The sequence below is a fragment of the Chiroxiphia lanceolata genome, chromosome 2, assembly GCF_009829145.1.
Source record: "Chiroxiphia lanceolata isolate bChiLan1 chromosome 2, bChiLan1.pri, whole genome shotgun sequence".
In the NCBI taxonomy this organism is placed as follows: Eukaryota; Metazoa; Chordata; class Aves; order Passeriformes; family Pipridae; genus Chiroxiphia; species Chiroxiphia lanceolata.
The window spans coordinates 88,101,373-88,118,141 of record NC_045638.1 but is presented as its reverse complement, the minus strand read 5'-3'; the positions used below and the strand labels follow the sequence as shown (position 1 = coordinate 88,118,141).

At 38.6% G+C, this 16,769-nt stretch overlaps 1 protein-coding gene across 8 annotated transcripts in view; it reads right to left on the bottom strand.

The window, feature by feature from the left end:
• Positions 1 to 16,769, bottom strand: part of TENM4 (teneurin transmembrane protein 4) — a 601,078-nt gene that overhangs the window by 501,737 nt on the left and 82,572 nt on the right. For 7 of the 8 annotated variants that reach the window (XM_032679110.1, XM_032679111.1, XM_032679112.1 and 4 more), the window contains exon 2: positions 7,226 to 7,368. The exons of the other annotated variant lie outside the window; for it this stretch is intronic. The gene's annotated coding sequence lies outside the window, so the exon portion shown is untranslated. The remainder of the gene's footprint in view (positions 1 to 7,225; positions 7,369 to 16,769) is intronic. 8 annotated transcript variants of the gene reach the window in all.

Sequence of the window (16,769 nt, the reverse complement as noted above, 5' to 3'; positions counted from 1 at the left end):
TGGTGGGCTGCAATGTTTGAATTCAAAATGAATCCTTCTACCTCATATGACTATTGATAGAAAATGCCACCACCAAAGATACCGTTGCACTGGCTGGTAAGAAATTTGTTTCCTTGTACATAATAATTGTTCTACTAAAGGTGCTTAGCAATCCTTTGGCCCTACACATAATACATATACTTTCACCTATTGTTACACAGCCTGTATGAGGTATTTAAGCTGGATTCTTCATGAAGTCCTGTTTAAGTTGTGTACCAATGGTTTGAAACAGCAGGTATGAAACCAGGTATGAAGTGGTGTGAAGTTAACTGACAATGATAAATCACAGAATGACAGAAGGGTTTGGGTTGGAAGGGACCTTGAAGCACACCTTGAAGAACACCTGCCAATGTGGGCAGGGAAACATTCCACTAGACTGTGTTGCTCAAAGCTCTTTTCACATGGCCTTGAATGCTTCCAAGGATGGAGCATGATATATGAGAATTCCCAGATAACTAAACTGCAAGTGCAGTGCAACTGATTAAAGGAACACCAGCAAATGTAAAATAGCTTAATATTTCACTCTACAGTGAAATGGAAATAAATGGCCAAATCACTAGGAAATACTGCTACAGACAATATGTTCTAAGACAATGTTCTAAGCCTGATTTTTGAAAAGTACTTGGCTTATAACTAAAACATTTCTACTAAAACATTGGAAATTGTTAGAAATATCATGACTATTTAATGGAAAGGGAACAACCAATGTTGAAAGGGTAAATATCTGCTTATTTTGAGTTTGACTTCTTGAAGAGAAAAGGCAAATTAATTGTCTGATAATTTTAGAGTTTGCAGTATCTTGCCTCTATTTTGAAAACTTAATAATAATAGGGTAAATATGATTTCAAAAAGCATCCTCTCAACATACTCAAGAATCATTTTTGCATATGCATTTTGAAGCTTTTATCAAGCATTTGCCCCTTGACCCTATTAATATAGACTTTGCAATTTATTTATCTTTATCAGCAGAGAAATTTAAGAATTCAAAGAGAATATTCCATGATATCCTAGTTAAAATACCAGCTTGTAATTTGTTTGTGTCCTTCCAGACAGATGCCAATTAAAAAAAAAAAGGGGCAGAAAAGGGGAAAAAACTACAGTAGCAGGATTGATTGACAAGTGCTATTGAACAAGATTTCCTTCAAACATCTTATGAAAAGGACAAAGGATTTCATTAAATTCTGTTTTCAAAAGCCATCCCTACTGAAAAGAATGTGTTCAGAGGAATTAACTGTTTCTGTCCTGCAGATCATGTACCAAATTCAGAGTTCACCTTCTCATGGCAGAAGGCATCTTTCCCTCCTGCCCTATCTACAACAGGAAGATAAGAGGCAGGTGGAAAGATCTTGCATCCATATTATATGCAAAGGATAAATGTATTTGTACATGGCTGGGTGCATTTTTAAGGACCAATTTAAAGTACATAATAGCTTTACCTGATGATACACTGAGGATTGTGCTATCTAACCACACAGGAGCTTAAAAAGAGTACTCAGAATACTACTTGGAAGATCTGTTTTGCAAGCTCCACAGTGAACCTCTTCCCTGTGAAAACCTCCTTAACTACTTCTAATGGTACGAAACTTCAAATCACTCCTATGAGCTGAAGGCCACCAAAGTACAGTGGAAGTTGACACAACAGAAGATTGTTGCTCAGACAATCTTTTGCTGCAAACACCCTTCACTCCCTGTTTGTGAATGTTTTACTAAAATATGGTGAACTGGGACTCATGCAGCAGGTGTGGGTTAGGAGAAACAGGAGAAAACCTTTCAAGTAACATCTCACACAGCCACAGCAGCTGAAGTGACCAAAAATGGCACAGATCCAGACACAGGAAGGACAACTCAGAATGCAACAGAGCAGCGACCAAGAGAAGACCAGTTTCACTACCTAGATCCAACTGCAGCAAAAACTGAGAGGAATACACAGTAGGAATCCTACTGTTGTGAGGGTTAAAAAGCCTGAAATTGCTATTCTGGCTCAAAGCAGAGTTACCTGTGAGGCTAAGGTAGGCATAATAGATATTGTGGAGCTCTCTTCAAAAACGTCACTCCTGATATGCCCACTGGTTATTTCCTACCTACAGTCCTACCTTCTTGTAGTGCAGAAACAAGGAGACAAGCAGAAAAAATGTGCTTCCTCCCCTCAAATTGCAAGTAGGAAAAGCAAGAAAGGATAAGGGGATGGGACTGAGTGGAGATGAGAAAGTGGGGAGCAGATGGTAGGAGAATCCCAAAGGCTATTGTGAGAGTTGTCTGTATAACCTACCTGCTGGCTGGCAGTCTCACTTCATGTTGAAGCAAATCACAGCACACTTTAGGAGGAAAACTCAAGAACTGAAGAAGTCATTTGACCCATATCTTGACCCTTCAGAGAGTCTGGGTTTGTCTATTGTGTCTGTTATATTGCTGTTATGAGCAACCTGAGTCAAGGACCCAGAATGAATAATCTCCTCCTTAGCAGGGAGTGGCTGATAACAGTTCACTTCATTGTTCATGTACAGTGACTGCAATGACATCATATATGAAGGGAACCTGCAAGGATGGGAAAGCCTCCAGCCAGGCTTTACATGGGGATATCTAGTGCAAAAAAGGCAGTGCTAAATCCCCACTATTAAAGTGATGACTTGGAGAAAGGGAACTTCAGCTAATGTTTAGCTGAAGCTAAATACGAGTGGCAGCAAATTCAGCTGACCTCTCCTCACACTGTTTCCAAGAGCTGTCAGAGAAGGTGACCTTGTTCTTCCCTCTTTAAAGCAGATAAACAGGAAACCTCTCTGCCCCACTAAGACGTCTGTAACTATAGAGATGCCTTTGGATCATGGCAAAGATGATATTTCCAGATTTTTCTTTGAACTTTTCATCTTTGATGGCCTCCTTTCCTAAAATCCTAAAATAATTCAGGTTTGACCAGCACCTCTGGAACCCTGTAGTCGAACCTCTCTCTCAAAAGCAGGTGCTTAGGTTAGGTGGCTCAAGAACTTGCCCTTCTATTTGAAAGTTACCAAGGATTGAGATTACCCAACTTTCCTGGTCAACCCATTCAAACATCTGATTATCTTCATGTGATAAATTTTTAAAAAATTTGTTTGGTATTTTTCTTTTTTTAACCACTTTACACCTACTATACAATTTATTCTCTCATAAACTGACGTCACTGATTAGTGACTTCAAATCTGAAGCTACCACAGTAGTAGTCTTTAAATTACATTATAAATATTCAATCTCTAAAGATGTTTGTGATTTCTAGGAGAGTTCCATGCCTCACTTCACATACTGTAGTTCTCCCAACAGGTTTATGTCTGAGGTAAAAATTACTGTGCACATAAGAAAATATCTTTTTTCTTGTCCCCTCTCTAAAACCAGAATCAGCTTTATTTGCCAGTTTTCTGTCATTATATGCCTTTTTGAAATCCTGATAAATTAACATGTAGCATTGCCAACTATTCACTATAGAAATAATCCATGTCTAATGAAAAAGGTAGTGTACTTTTATGTTTTCAACTAAAGGATAGGGTGTTGGAAGTTAATTTCTGCAGTGGAGGCTGCAAGGGTCTGAGCATATCCCCTATTCTCATCCTGGGCCCATTTTCTGGAAAGAGTATATCACTAAGAGAAAAAGAAAATATAATTAAACCATACAACTGCTAAGAGTTAATTTCTTCTATTTATCTCAATGTCCTTTATGAGTGTTGGGCAATCTCATTAATTTCATTGTATAAAAGGGCAGGATAGGCTGATATAATCTATCAAACCCTTGCAAATATAGAGTAAATGTAAGATTACTTTACCCATCTCAGCCCTGTGTTCTCCACATTAGGCTATACCAACGCCCTTAATTTTTAACAGCAGAGAAATATTATCAGAGAGAGAACAAACCACGCGGGATACAATGAGTGAACTAAGGGCATGGTCTGATGATCATTTCTGATCATCTTCTGTGTCCCTTTTCCATAAAAATAGGGATGAACGCTGACCTGGAGCAATAAGTGGCTTTATTTTGTAGTGTGCTAATTTGCAGTTTGAGCACGTTGAAGCACTGCCATAAGTGTCAGAATAAAATGTCAATGTCTTAGTAGAAACAAATAAAAGCCATGCTTATTAGTGCACATTTGACCACCCCTTAACAAGAGACACTGCAACATCTCCCATGAACTGGCTCAGGGAAGATATTCCTATATGAACATATTCTATTTGGTCACCAAAATTCAGCTATGTCAAGAGCTCCAACATCTTGAGACGCTGCATTAATAAAATTGTTCAACCACACCAGCTGTTTCTTGCCTTTATCAACCCCCTACTTGTAGTAACAGGTCTTTGAACCTCAGGATCTTTGAGGACATGGCACCAGCAAAACAATAGCCTTGATTCTGTAGATGCCTTACAGTGATTACCTGGTGTTTATTATGGAAGCTCACTGTGCTCAGTGAGCAACCAAAGATTATTTTTCTTCCAAAGGCCAGACTTACATGGAATTCTTTAATTAAATGCACTGTAGAAATGTCAGCCTTTACCCCTCTGTATATATAGCATCCCTTGTCCTTCACATAATGATTTTAGAGTGTTCTGCAGACATCATCTGATAGAATAATAAGGTATTATTATTGAATCTTAATGTCTCCTATTGTCCCAGGAGCACTGACCTTGCTTCCCCAATGCAGAAGTCTGTCTGCCAGGCTAATCACACTGATATTTGAGTACCTCAGAGGAGATCCTTAAGTGTCAACATTTCTGCAGGAACTCAAAACTGACCAGACATACTGATAAGATCCATTTATTACTCTTGCGTGTGTCTGCCAGGTTATAAACTAATTCCAGTTTCAAATGTAAATCCCCATCCCGGTGATATGTAGAGAGATGCATGGTTAAGTAACTCAAATTCTCCCCAGTTGTCAAGGTTCTCCATACAGGTAGCAGTGGATGTGATTTACTAGCAAATAGTAACCATAGGGAACTAAGATGAATGAATCCCCCATCCACTCTTTTCCAGCAGATATGTAGTCCTGACAAATGCCCTTGAACTACTGAATCACTATGGGAATAACCCTTCATTTATGTCCTTCACTTTCCTTTGCCAGCGCAATGCATTAATGCTGTATCTTTTAGCCATGGACAAACAGACATTAGCACACTTTCATTTAAGTTTTTTTCTTCCTTGACTTGATATGTTTTATAGATATATCCGTAAATATCCATGCACACAGCAGGGTATATGCAATACATCTGACAGGGAATGGTTACCTCCAGCACAATACCACTTTTTTAATATAATCTTGGCTTGTCTCCATAGCTGTCAAAAAGTCTAGGTTAGGTTGATAGGTCTCTTAAAAAGTACAGTTTGTGGCAATTGAATTATTATTCTTCTTTTTAAGAAAGTCCTGATACTTACGAGGGCTTTTTCTTCCATGAATAAGATATTTTGATAGATGCTGAACAAATTATGATACAAAAGCTCTTATCCGGAGATATGCAGATACTTCATGGCAGTATCAGCATCCTTTGCATATCTGCACATCTGAGAAAATGTCCAATGCTTTCATTTTCCAGTAGTTTTTCACTTATTTTCTTTTCTGAAAGGAAACCTGAGTGCTCTATTATTGCCTCACCATGCTTTTCATTTTTTCTGAAAAACCTTGTTTTCTCCCTCTAACACAGTGAGGAAGCCTAGGCTATACTTTCTTTTATTGCAATACCTCTAGGAATCTCCAAAAGAAAAAGAGCTTTGATATAATGACACTGTTGTTATACCAATCTCTACCAAATCAGTCAGCTACAGTTAGAAATCTAAATATTCCTTTAAATGTATTTATTTTAATAAAGAGATATCAAGAACAATCTGCCTGTCACTGGTACAATGTGTATTTTCAAGAACTTGCCCAAAGCAGCAAGAATTCAGGCTAGTTTCATTACTATATAAACACAATAATCCGAAACATGTTTTTAGCCTGGAATGAGGGAAGAAAACAAACATGTACTTGTTGCTCAAAACCGAAGGAGAATCAGTACATTCTTGAAACATAAAGCTATACTTTGAACTCTATTTGAGTAAAGACATTCTCCTGTGATGGATTTCAAAACCAAAAATGTCATAGGACTCTTAGCCCTGTCCTTACAAGTCAAGCCACTACAGATCTTGTTGATTTGTTTCTGTACTTTGAAGTACAGTGTTCCTGTACAGTTTCTACAAGTTGTAGAAACAAACTCAATCGTGTTTCTAAATCTTTATCCATGACTATTTAAAGTCTTGGTGTATGTAGCACTATAAGAGCATTTCAAATTTCTATTGCTTTGCTTTTATTCTCTTTGAAATAATTGGTGTGGACACTCATTTGTAAAACAGGGGTACAGTGTTCTGCAGCTGTACTGCAAGTTCTATTTATTAATTGTTACACACACATATTGTTTTATGGGGGATAATACGCTTATAAAAGAGATCTTATGCAGCATCATTAGATGAGTCAGAAGTACTAGACCCACATGATATTGTAAAATCAGTGATTACTCTCATTCAGCAAAAGTGTTGGTGGCATTCAAGATAAAGTTGACAGTCAACATACATTTTATTTGTTGTGCAAAAAAAGAACCATTATCTTTACTAGTACTGGGAGTGTGCAAGAGTAAAAAGCTGAGTGTTGGTAGATATGTGGTGAGTTGGAAATGCTGGTAAAACACAGAGGATGGATGTTCTGTAGTAAGGAATAAATTATGCTAGGTAGTATATGAGCTGCCATGAAATTATATTTAGGTTATTTCTTATACTCCAAATGAACTTCCAGACCAGCACATTAACACTGACAATATCATTTATTTAAGTTTCAGGAACCTGGGACCATTTCTCATCTTGATTCAATCACTTTGGTTAAACCTCTTGTTAACAATACAGAAAAAAAATGGATTTTCCAAGTGATCCCTATTTATTAGACAATAAATTTAAAATTACACTACAAAATATAATTTCATGGTTTTTGCTCTTTTCATTTCTTTAACAAAAAACAAGGATGGAGACAAATAACGATGCTTAAATTATCACGAGGAAAAGCTTGATTTATCAACGCCACTTAATTATAAACACACATCAAAAGAGAATTATAAATGTCTAAATACCACACTCATGATAGATTAGGTGTTTTACTTCTTTCTCTCATCTTTACAAATAAATCTAAAAAAACAATGATAGTGTACTTACATATTTCAGATCCTCATCTGTCTAAGAATAGAAAGCACTCAAGTCATGTGTCAGAATAACTCGTGTGGTCTCTTCTCAATCCCCTTTTTTTGTTCACCATCCATAAAAATCAGTGCGCCACTGCAATGGTCCAGCCATTCTCACTACAGAAAAGGAGCCAGGTGTTGAGTGTCAGATAAGACTGGCATGGATTTGTAAAGGTTGCTTGCATTGCAGCTGTCAGGACTGTACATGAAGGATCTCTTGTAAGTTCCAAGACCCAGATTCCTTTTACCTACCAAAGTACCTACATCAGAAGCCAGGCTACCATCACATCAAACAGTAACTGGTACCTGTCTTTATATCTGTACTGATATGGACAAGTGGATATCTACCTTCATAAATACAGGACAGCGATGCCCATGCTGCCTTCCCTAGGAACGGTTATAGCATGTTCCAGACTCATTCCTACCCAATATGCCACCATCCATTGGTGTCTTCACACATCAGATTTGGTCTCAAATGCTGGATAGGGAGAACACTGAATGTGAGGTGTTTCAAACTGAATGGAATGAAACTGGACCTAAGTTAGTATGTACACATATTTAAACCTGGAGAAAGAGAAAATATGTTTTTAATGAGACAAACCTCCTAACTACAATTTTTCCCCTTTTTTACTATATTTCATGCTTAATGCTTATAATAAAGCATATTTTTTTTTTAAAGATAACACTAAAATGTTGTAGCTTTTACAGACTTATATTGGTCTTTTTGAAGAAATTTAGGAGATATGCTCCTGAGTCTGACACCTGGATAAGTACAATTGTTTCAACATGCATCAACAAAATTACTATCTCTGTCCCGTAATGCATATTGTTTAGACATTTTAACTTAGTAATGTCCTGAGCATTTCTTTTTTAGCAGCTCTATATTTAATGGGGACTTGAAGACAACTCTCAATTTTAGAGGCACTTAAATCTATATATAAGTTTACTGTGAGACATATTGGGTAATGTCACTCGGTTTAGTGACAACACTCACTGGTATAATATGTGGCACAGCAGTAAAAATGAGCTAGTGTATGATCTTGCTAAAGGCCAGCAGTTTCTGATAGGTCACAATTAGCATGCCCCTCAGTGTTATCGAAAAATAGCTTGAAAATTTGTGACTGCAGATGTAAGATGCAGTCCAGTTCAGCTGTCCCCATAAAACTGTCCAGTGTCACTAGAGATGCCCTAGTTATTCTGATTGTCCTTCATCAGCTGCCCAGAAAGACATGGATTTCCTGCAAATCCTGCATCTTCTCTGCCAGTCTCTTAAATAACTTTGGGCATCTCAAATGGCTCTGTGCATCTCAAATGTCTCTAAGTTTATTTTAAAACTAAATTGTGCACTAAATCACAAGTTATACATTGACAACAGGACTCTGTGATCCCCCACCTCACTATTGCTACTCCCCATGTATAATGCCAGTGCATCACCCCTTTCCACAAGTACTGCTTCAGGGAATGGGTTGCGTAACAAGATCCCAATATTTTTGTATTGTATGCTATTTATGCACATGCATGCATGCTGTATCGGGTCTCACATTTTTTTATTCTTTAATTAATATTGCCATTTTGTAAAAATTAAAGCAATGGGAATCCCAAAGAGCTGTTATGTTTTGATTGTTAGGAGCTGACATAAATGGATTCCAGTAGAGATAATGCTGTAAATGTTGATCATGCTACAAGTTGGCCCACCTACTGTCACATCAGGAAAAAGAGGTTTAAATATAAAACTCTTATTCTTAACTGAGTTAATATTAGAAGTGAAAGAGGAGACATTCAGCTGGGATAAACAGTAGCTTTGCTGATGTAAGTGGCACAATGTTGATTTACAGCAGTGAAACAACTATCAGAAACAGTATATCTTTTCTCCACCTAGAGCTCCATAAATGTATTTATAATATTATTTCAATAAGGAAAAGGAAAATCAGAACACAGAGAAAAGTTGAGATTATTCAAAGGTATCTGGGGAGTCCTGACAAACTTCTATGAGCAAATGAATGGAAATATAAAACGTGTCCTAGCTCACTAAACCAATTCAAATCCCTGAGCTGAAATCTGCATGTTAAATAACTACATGTTTTGTTTACAATGAGCAGTATATTCCAGACACAATTAAAATAAACAAAATTGTTATTGGATACCTCTTGATGATAAAAAAAACCCAAACAAAGCGCTCAAGCCTCCAAGGTATTAAATAAAAGTGTTTTTTATACTATACACATTCATTTATGTTTTCTTCTTGAAGTTGCAGTTCCTAGAGTACTGTAAGTTAGATTATTATTAAAAATAAGAGCAAGACCATCAGATTTCGTTACTAAATTGGAAATAGGAGTTCTGGTTTGGAATGAAAAATAAAGGGAACAAAAACAGTCTAATATTTAAAACTCACAATTCTAAATACCTTAATTTATCTTGGGTTTTAAATATTCTAGAGTTGGGCATTAATTTTGGGTGTCTACTCAATAGCACTTGGACTTTGTAATAAAATATAAACAAAATTAGGAAAATCTAATAAGTTTAACCCAGGAGGAACCTTACTTCTCCAAAAATCCAACTAAAGGAGCCAAAGCTGTGTTTTCTTTTTAAATTACTTTCTCTATCTTTAGCTGAGGTGTTTAAAGACTCCATAATGAAGCATAGCACAGAGCACAGCACAGGAGGACTGAGACTATGGGCTTTAGGGAGATTTAGGGCTGCAGAGCGGCTTGCTTTTTGTTATATTAACCTGCCCAGGAAATCAATTCCCTCCATAGTCCCCATGCCCAATCCCCATAAGTGGAGACATATGGCAGTTTTGTGATACAGAGAACACACTGTGGTAGTTTTATTGATACTGGGACTGCTTTTTAGCCAGTATAAGTCTTCTCCACTCAGCTATGAATTGATCCCATTGACTCTTGGCAAAGGGAGAACAGCCATATAGGTTAATGCTGCCCTTGCAGTCAGATTCCTTCTCTGAATTGCTCTCTGAAGGTGCCTCTCTTCACTGATTCCAGGGAGACTCGCTGATTAAATTTAGGCTATAGCTAACTTTTGGGCCTCTGCCGATTCAATGGGATCAATTTGTAATGGTGTGCTTTTCCCTTTGTTCATAATTCTCAGATGTGAGTCTATTGATAGAAAACCATCAGAAATAGCAATGAGAGTGGTGCAAGTTGTGCATGGCCATCGCTGTCTTATCATTTGGTCAGTGATAATGTCAAGGTGAGCAGAGTTTCTTCCTACCTCCCTCCCTCTTCTGCCTGTCCATTGTCTATCTGAGGACAGTATTCATTAAAAAATTTCAAAACCCAGATCCCAACATTTCACGTTAAATTAACATGAAATTATTAATGAACGTGAATTACCCTGAGTGGGAGAGAGCTGTGGTGCATCTTGCAAGGACCTTGCAAAAGAGGTTTTTAGCTCAGATTCTTGGCTAAAGGACAAAAGGCGTTGGCCATGTGGCTCAACTCTGTGCACACACAGACACACGGAGATTGTTTCACATTTTCTGCTTCCCTCCTCAGATTTCTCTCTTCCAGCCATCAGCTTCTCTGCTAACCTTGAAACTGCTAGGGAATTTATTCTGTGGCTTGTGTTTCCTCCAAAGTAGAACTGCAGGACCTCAGTTCCTCCCTAGAAATTATGTCTCCTGGAGTCATTATTCCCTCTCAGCTTCAGACCACTTCCTGCAATTTCAGAGCCACTGAAAACAGCAGTTTCAAATGAGCTGTTAACCCATGAAGGCTAAGCCAGGCTGGATTCACTAGCATTCCTTTGATGCATTTTCTTTTCTCCCACTTTTATTTTCTCCTATCCCTGAACTTTAGTTGAAACAGAAACAAAAAGATTCCTCCTCAGACAAGTTTTGGTCCATTTTTACAGACCTTATCATCCCCTGAACACTGTTTGCTTTTCAGTTCCAGTTTTCTGCTGCAGAGTACTATTTACCAAATCTATCTTTCTTGAAAAATTCTGATGACCTGTAAAAACTGAAATGTTTACTATCAAAACCCTTGGGTGTATCCACAAATGGTTATGTAAGGCTGGAGGCACAATGCCAGACTATCAGACGACAGACCCATTTATCATCAGTAGGAACAGGCACATTAATTGGCTACAATACCAGTACCGTCCTTCAGCATTAACAAAACTCTTCTTGATCCTCAATGCAGCCCCAGAACATCCTTTATTAAATAAGATAAATAATACTCAGGTCAAGGGTTGCACTGCTTCATCTAGGAAGGCTCAATTATTTATGAATATGTCCCTGACTAAGGATGCCTTTGCCTTGCAAAGAGAGCTTTTTGGTCTACTGACTAAATGTTACTATTCTACACATACACATCTTCTCTATAAAAGAACCGACAACAGAGAAACAGAAACGCACGAGTCCCGTAAACTTTCTGGACTGGGGGAGGGGGGTTGAACACCAGGACAGGTTGACCAAGAGGCTGTGGAGTCTCCAGCCGCGGCAATCTGACTGGATACAATCCTGGGTTCTTGTAGCTGACCTGTCTTTGAGCAGTGTGTGTTGGACTAGATGATCTCCAAGGTCCCTTGCAGCCTCTGTGATATTCTGTAGTTCTGAGTCCATAAGATGAAGTCACACAAGTGGATTCCCAGGTTTCTGTTACTGGCTCTTCCACATACTCACGCAAAAGCCAAAATACTCATAACTGACCCCTGTTTCCATCTCTTTCACCATGCCAAGAGGACTCTCACTTTAAGAGCCCTTGATGCCAATTTTTTTTGTATACTCACAAAGCCTGTGAAAAAGTAACCAGTGGCCATTGTTTAAGATTGTACCTGCAGAATTCCCTGTAGTTAAGTGAACTTGTCTGCAAAATGGGAACTGTTTGGCCCCCATATTGCAAAATGCCATGTATGATTCCAGGCACACCGGGTCACATTTTTCACCATGGTTAGTCCAGAAGCAGCAATACAGAACAATACCTCTGCATCAGGATGGAGAAAGTAAAACACTGATAATTTTACTGCAGTATTGATCACACATTACAAGTAACAGAAGCATATTGTTTCTTTCAATGGTGGCTTTCACCTACTTTTACTTGAGTTGCTATAAGTGGTTCTGTGACTCATTTCATGGAAGGAAGAGCTCAAAGTAATACTTTAGTAGTATTTCATGGGACTCTGAAAGGACCATCTGGGTCAAATCCATCTTGCCAACACAATTTCTAATTGATCCCCTATTGCTACCATGGTTGCATTTGATAACACACAGATTTTGATGTTATCAAAACCCCTCCATATAGCTTGCTGACTAATTATGTGTTGATCCCATCATAATGATATTTCCCCCCTCCTTTTATCACCTTTTGATCTTGATAAGAAGGAGAATTGCTTTTTCTTTCTCCCCAAGGGGATTGGGGACTTTTTTCTCAGAATGATAGAATATTTCCTCCATACTTGGAATGGAGCATTTTGTTTGCACACAGTACTGGGAAATTTTCAGAGCAGACACTATGTCACGTTGGCATGCATGCTTTATACCTGCATAGCCAAAGGAACTGGCAGATGGTTGGTGACAAAAGGAGCATCCCATGGAGCTGCAGGAGAACCATCTCAACAGATCCTAGATTTCAGAGCCTGAAAGACACTCTGCAACAGCCCAACCGTAGCACTGCTCAGCATTCAGCCAGAAGCAAGGCAGGTGCTTGAAGCATTTGCCAGGATTCACTGATTCAAAAGTGGTTAGTCTCTCACACGGAAATAAATCTGGCAAAAGGATATGGAATGCTCTTGCAAAGAGATCTAAGGACAATCACCTGCTTTAGGACTGCATCTAGCACTTTGTCTCTGTGACTTTTTGATAGCAAGAGGACAGACGTATCAAAAATTGTCCCTTCCAGGCCTCAAAGCAGGACAGTCAGTGAGAATAAGTGGGAGCAATGAGAATACACAATGCCTAATGAAGTGGTAGCTCAAAGAGAAGATGTGCTATGGAGTAGGTCTCATTTCTGCACAGATCTCCAGGACCACAGCATCTGCCACTCCACAGCATTTGGTGAAGACCATTTTATGGGAGAGTGGCTGTTGATGGTTCAGTGCCACATAAACATTTGAGTTGTAACCCAGGCTGATGGGACTGGGGGAGGAGGGAGTCAAGATTGTTGAGCTCAGTATGTTAGACTTGTCAGATTTGGATAAGTTCTGCCCTCTGCTTGACAACTTCATATTTCATGTCATTCTACCTCTAGTAGGCAAGTGCCATACCTGGTGTTCTGTCTCCCATCTGAACTTGTCAAAAAACATACTTATTTTTTTTCCTGTAACTTTCCTTCCTCAAGCTGGTGGTAGACTGAGGAGGAAGCATTCAGGACTTCACGTCACACTATTATTTAATTTTGGTAAATCCTCTTCCCTGAAAATTTTCCAGTACCTGCCCCAGCTCCTGCTCAAAATTTCCCATGCTGCACCTACAACATATCAACATGATCCACAGTTCTTATTGAGCAATGGTGAACCTGTCCAGAATATGTGAAGCCTCTTCCTTCTACAAAAGAAATGAACCATAGCAAAGATCATTGCAGCTAATCTGTCTTCAGACTCAGGAAGATTCTTCTGCACCTCTGCATTTCAGAAGATGACCTTTATCAGATGTACAGCCTACAAATATGTTTTGACTGTGTAGGGCAAACTATGGATATAGGATTTGATGTACAAATGTAACAGCCCTTCTTCTACCATACATCAACCAGTGCAGCATCGATGCAATGTCACAGAAAGAAAAGCATAGAGGGAACAAATGTAAAAATTAGTTTATAACTTGCCAGTGGGGAAGAGGAGACCAACTGAAACAATATATATTGAAGGTCCAATGGAATACCATGGAGCTAGTCTCCCTAGAGGAAGGAAGGAAACCAGGAACAACATCATCTCTATAATGCAAACATTGTTTGGGAGAGATGGTGCTTCTGTGATCAGGCCAAGAACGAGAGTTCTTTGCTGAATAAGCAACTGGGCTTGCTGGTGTAGAAAGCACTGTGCACACTGATGCCCTAGGGTATTGATTTCATGATCAGGAGACCCTGAGACCTGCTTCAGTTTTCACATAATGAGTGGATTGAGTGCATTCATCAAAACTGAGATTTCAGGGCTCAAAGTTCAAAAAGCTACCAGAGGTGACATCATTTCCCTGCTTCCTCCTTTTCTTGTCCCTTCCAAAAACAACCCCACTATACTTTTTTTCTTCCCATTTTGAAATCTCCTGGGGGTTAATTATCTTTCTAGGATGAAAACCATATGCTATTTCATGCTCTTGCATAAGGTTAAGCTGCATATGATGAAACTGATCAATTAAATCTTATGGGAAGGAAAGGGAGAGTGAAGCCTGGCCAGGAGTTAGTGTTCTCATTTACTGACAATGTAATCCCAGGTGTCAGACACATACAAAAATTCACTTGTCCACAAGGAGCAAAGGAGACAAACTGCTGCCTGTGTCATCATAAAATTAAGATGGAGAACATTAAAGTGGGGAACATTAATGTAAACAAGATCGGGACTGTCACTGCCTAAGACTAACAAGTCTTGGACTATGGAAAGGTCATATTATTTAAAAAACAATTTTTCTGTGTGTTTGGGTTTTTTCACTTTGCAGTTTGAAGACTCCTTTGAACACAGCAGATACCCTGCTGATGTGCATTCATAAAATCCAGCCTGCTATGTGAACCTATGCCTGTCATTTCACTTTAGCACAGGAACAATCCTCTAAAATCTTAGTCTGATTTTCCAATCTATCTGGCATGCGAGGTTGGTTCTTATCATTGTGGATGGTTTTCCTTCAAGCTAGAATATGGATTTTTTCGTGCAGATGTGGCAGGGATAAAAGAGAAGAGGAGAAAACAGACATGGAAGCACTCCATTGAGCCTCATGCTTGTAAAATTCCATGCATACAAAAACTGTAAGCAGAAAGATCTACACCCACATGCAACCAGCTGAAGGGAAACACTGACAATTAAACTAAGAGCTGTTTACAAGTAAATTCTTCATAACCCCTAAGCCAATAAATTAGTTGCCTGAATAATTTCCTTGTCAAAGAACAACATTTTTTTTGCCAGTGAAAAAGAAAAACTCTGAGAACCACACTATCCACAGCCCTGCAGAGCTTAGATTCAACACAGGGTAGCATTTCAGAGGAGTTATACTTCCCCAGAATCTAGCATTTGGAAAGTGTGTTACTGAAAAGAAATAAGCACAAACATACACAGATGTCTACTGTTCTGGCTTCAAATAACCCTTGTGGAGAAAGAGTGGTGTATATATATAGAGGTGTGCACATGTGTGGGCATGCATGGGAAAGCAGAGTGAGCTTTATTTTTATTCTGAATCCCACCTAAACAAAGATCCTAATGTTATCCATTGGAATGAGGTAAGAAACATGATCATTTGGTTCCAAGACCTGCCTGAAACTACAGTTTTTGTAGCCTTGAATGAGCAGCAGTCAAAGTAAAAGAGATCAGATGAACTGCATTTAGAAGTGATGCAATGAACTGGTATGAGGGGAAAGTGCTTTTAGTGATCGATATGAAAACAGGGGGCTTTCATCTAACCACAGCAAGGACAGCAAAGAGGAATTTGGGCAATATAATATGGGATAAAAGGGTAGATATCCTCTTATTTCAATCTAAAGACTTAATGATGCTTATTAAAAGGTTGTTACTTGGTTTCATGGAAGAATTACGGTCCTTTACCTCTTAGAATGAATGGCCTGACAGGGAAAAACAAGGGGTTTTAAGTCCTTGGTCCTTGTTACGGAAGTGCTCATTTTTCTGTAACCTCGCCAAAAGATCAGCTCATGCAAACGAGGAATACACAATGCAATTCACCAGGAAGCACATTCATATTACAGTACTTGGGTAATAAGTGATTATGATTTGATTCATATAACAATTGTTGAGATTTGTGTCAATGTTACCAGTAAGCGAGAGCTCTGAAACAGCAAAATGTTCTTATGCTTAAGAAAATGCATTGTGCCACAATCAAGTCTGGAGGAGGCATATTGAAGACAATGAACTTCCAGCAGGTGAGCTAGGCTGCACATTTCTGCTGGGGAAATCTTTCTACCACTTACTTTATCGCTGTCATTTTCTCTATGAATTATTGCCTTTTTGTCAGATTTACCTCCCCTTCCACTTGAAAACAGTCATCTGGGGAATAGGCCAGCAATAAAGAAAAACCTCCTGGAGGTTAATGTTGCAATGACAACAACAACAAAAAAGGAACTGGTCTACCTCTTCAACTAGGGTTGACTGAACCACGTGGTACAGTTCAGCTACAAGGATTCAATCTGTTTGTATCTGAATATGACAGACAGCAGTGGTTTTCTGGCACTTGATAACAACAAAGTGTTTTGAACTTACAGTTACTAGATTTTTTTTGACTACTAAGTGTACTTCAAAGCCTTATAGTTCTTCAGCAGTGACTAGAAAAGACAATTCAGATGAATTCATATGTCTGAAAAAGTCTATTAATTAGCTTTTCAATTAATGTTAGAAAATCCCATATAGCA